The sequence below is a fragment of the Chrysochloris asiatica genome, unplaced genomic scaffold (genome assembly GCF_000296735.1).
Source record: "Chrysochloris asiatica unplaced genomic scaffold, ChrAsi1.0 scaffold00141, whole genome shotgun sequence".
Taxonomy (NCBI): Eukaryota; Metazoa; Chordata; class Mammalia; order Afrosoricida; family Chrysochloridae; genus Chrysochloris; species Chrysochloris asiatica.
In genome coordinates this window covers 8328836-8332663 of record NW_006408659.1, presented here as the reverse complement: position 1 = coordinate 8332663, position 3828 = coordinate 8328836, and the positions used below count along the sequence as shown (strand labels likewise).

Sequence of the window (3828 nt, the reverse complement as noted above, 5' to 3'; positions counted from 1 at the left end):
GCAATAGATTTCTTGCTTCTGCCACAAATTCCCCCAGCTGTGAGCCTTCCAACCTTCTAAGTATTCCTTTATATGTGGTTCAGAGTTCTGGGACCTTCCCCTGAGCCTGCTTGGTTGGGTATTCTGTGTTGTTGTTGGCGGAGCTCTGTACTACACGTCCACCCAATCCGCCATCTTGTTTTTTCCTTCCTAAAAACCCACTTTATTCTTGGTAGCTTGATGGGTCACACAGAAATGGAAAGGGCATAAGAACTGTGAGACCACCTGGAAATATTTCCCCAGGAAGGCAATTTCATGACTGAGATCTTCCAAGCAAATGACACCAAACGTTCCCAGAGGTTCCTCAATCACTGTGTTGTCTGTCAGCGGGGGGGCCTTATTCTTGATGTTGGTTTGTCCACGTTTCAGGATGAGTTCTCGGACAGATTTCAGATTTGGAAATCCCCATGTCACATAAAGTTCCACCGTACGCAACATTTCTATGGTTTGGGGGTCACTTTGACAAAGACACCACTGAAAATCTTCTTTAGATGAAGTCTTGTGAACCACAAAACTCACTCCATTAATACTGTGGATTCATACTGCAAAGGCCAGGGGATGTTCATCCGGCACTTCCAAACCATGAGGTTTCACGTGTAGTTATCTGATGCATACATACCTTGTCATGTTACTGTTGCTGGGAATCAAGTAGGAATGATTCCAGTCACTTAAACCTGAGACCTTTCCCTTTCCTCTGTTTCTTCTTTTCCAAAAGTGCCTGCTTTGCCTGGGTGGCTTTGAGAGCCTGATAAGCATTCCTCTTTTTCAGAAGATTTTCTGGAGTCAAGGGAATCTTTTTTCTTGGCTCTTCCTCTGCCATCTTTCCAACGCTGCGGCTACTGCTTTCCATTTTTGGAAGTAGAACAACAGGCTTTTTTTCTTAGTCTGGAAACACACCTGAAACCTGTCCATCATGAGTGACCCTGCTGATATGTGAAGTACTAGTGGCATAACTTACAGCATCATAGCAACATACAAGTTATCGCAGTACAACAAAGCCACAGACAGGTGGTAGCATAGTGTTGTTATTAGATGCCATCAAGTCAGTACTGACTCATAACGACCCTATGCACAACAGAAACACTGCCTGGTTCTGTGCCAACCTCACAATTGAACCCATTGTTGCTATATTTGAACCCATTGTTGCTGCCACTGCCAATCCATCTCGTTGGGGGTCTTTCTCTTTTTCTCTGACCCTCCACTTTATCAAACATGATTTCCTTCTCCAGGGACTGGTCCTTCCTGATAATATGTCCAACGTATGATAGACAAAGTCTCGCCATCCTGGCTTCCAAGGAGCACTCTGGCTGTATTCTTTCAACATAGACTGGTTCATTCTTTTGGCAGTCCATGGTACTTTTAAATATTCTCCTCCAACACCAAAACTCAACTACATCAATTCTCCTATAGTCTTCCTTATTCACTGTCCAACTTTCACACACCTATGAGGTTATTGCAAATATCATGGCTTGGGTCAGGTGCACCTTAGTCCTCAAACTAGCACCATTGCTCTTCAACACTTTAAAGAGGTCTTGTGCAACAGATTTGCCTAATGCAATACATTGTTTTGTTTCTTGACTGCTGTTGCCATGAATATTGATGGTTGATCTGAGCCAAATGAAGTCTTTAACCATTCCAATTTTTTCTCCATTTATATTGGGCTGGCAGTGATCCACTGCTATTCATAAGGTTTTCAGTGACTAATATTCAGAAGTAGTCCGTCTCTCCTTCTTCCTAGTCTGGCTTCATCTGGAAGCCCAGTTGAAACCTGTCACCATGGGCGACCCTGCTGGTATTTAAAATACCCGTGGCATAGCTTCCAAAATCACAGCAACACACAAGCCACCACAGTACAACAAATTGACAGATGAGTGGTGGTAGCACAGTGTAGAGAAAATTAAATGTGTAAATAGAATAGGACAGTAGCTGCTCAAGAGCACTATAGACACGTTGGATGGCGTACCTCCTGGTACTCACCCCCGTGTAGTCCCCTCCCATAGTGAATGGGTGTGTATGTGTGTGACTTGTGTAACCAATAGACATGTCGGTGGGTGGCTTTTAGGGCTTGTATCATCTTAGACACTTACTCTGGAGGAAGCCAGCTGCCAGGTCCTGGGAACAGACCTGGCGTCAGTAGCCATATGACTGAGCAATCTTGGAAGGGGAGACTCCAGTCCTATCTGATCTTCAGATGATGGCAGCCCCAGCTGGCATCCTGACTGCAAGCTTATGAGAGACTGAGGCAGAACTGCCATTTAGGCTGCCTCCAAATTCCTCCCCAACCAGAAACTGGGTAACAATAAATGTATACACTATTGTGTTAAGCACATAAATTCTGAGGTAATTTACTATATATTTTTAGGTAACTAATACAAAGAGAAAGTCCTGTTGTAGCGCTGTGGGTTAATGCGCCAGACTGCAAAGCTGTTTGAACTGCAAGGTCGGTGGTTCAAGCTCACCAGCTACTTCTCAGAAACCCTATACAGGGTCGCTATGGGTCAGAATCGACTCGATGGAAGTTAACAATACAATGAGTGAGTCCTGGTGTGGCTATGTGGGTTAATGCACTGGATTGCAAAGTCGCTTTGAACCACAAGGTCGGGGGTTCAAGCTCACCAGCTGTTCCTCAGAAACCCTATACAGGGTCGCTATGGGTTAGAACCAACTCGACAGCATTTAACAACAATAACAGCAATACAATGGCGAGTTTTAAAACTGTCTCTCACTCAACTTGCTTTTTTTTTTCTTCAATGTTTTATTGTGAATTATGTGATAGTTTACATGGGAAATCATTAGCTTTACATTCATCCTATCATATATCGTTTCATTGCCATGGTTACAATCCCTTCTATGGATCATCAACCAACCAAAGGGTATAACCTGCAAGCATTCTCCCTGATCATCAGCACACAACCCCTCTCCCTCTCTGGGTCTAGAGTCCCCAGCCGTTCCATCTCCCACATCATCGTCTCTGCCTCCGTCTCTGGCATCACTGCTTCTCTGGGTAGGGTCCCACACTCCGCTCTTCTCCCTTGATGGTTCCAGGGACCTCCACTCCTGGACTGCAAAGTCAACCACTCCCCTTCTTTTGCTACAAAATGCCTACCTTTACATTTGCAACCCTCATAGTCAGTCCAGATAACAATTATTCACTATTGTATCACAAGACACCTATCCGCATTTGCTTTCATCAGCTCTGCCCAGACAGACTGCATACACTCATTGGAGATTATACTTTCCTCCATGCCCTCTGGTTCTAGGCTCCCTCTTGAAAGCTTGTAATCCAGTCACTTCTTGCCTTTGTACCCCCACCCCACCCCATTTTGGGTAGCCAATGTCCAAGTGCCATCCCTATCTACCCTGTATATCAAGGGGGTGGGAATGGTCCTTGCTGTAAAGATTTGTTCCCTCTTTTAAGCTACTGCATCAATAGGTGTAGGTCAAGTTCATCAAATTGTATCAGATTACTCTTTTTTTCCTCTTCTTTCTTTTTCTGGTTGAGCTCTGATCATCCAGTCACTGAAGCCAGGTCAAGTGGTTATTATCTGCAAGTGTGGGTGTTATTATGCATATGCCCTCTTTTCTTATCAGCTGGACGCTTCACTCCCCACTCTAGTTCTCTGTGGCTATGTCGCTGACTGTAGATCCAGAGGTCCCCAGGTCTTGCCACTTTGCTGGCCAACCAGGTCTCCACCTGGGTTCACAGGAGTCTATTGAATGTGGTAGCTTTATTGCTGTTTTTCCCTCACTTCCCCTTATCGGTGACCAACATGGTCACCAGTCAGAGCA

The 3828-nt window shown here is 44.9% G+C and overlaps 1 pseudogene; it reads right to left on the bottom strand.

Moving 5' to 3' along the window:
* The window catches only part of LOC102817424, a 3510-nt pseudogene extending 2651 nt beyond the window's left edge, over nt 1-859 (bottom strand).
* Between the last annotated feature and the right edge of the window lie 2969 nt (nt 860-3828).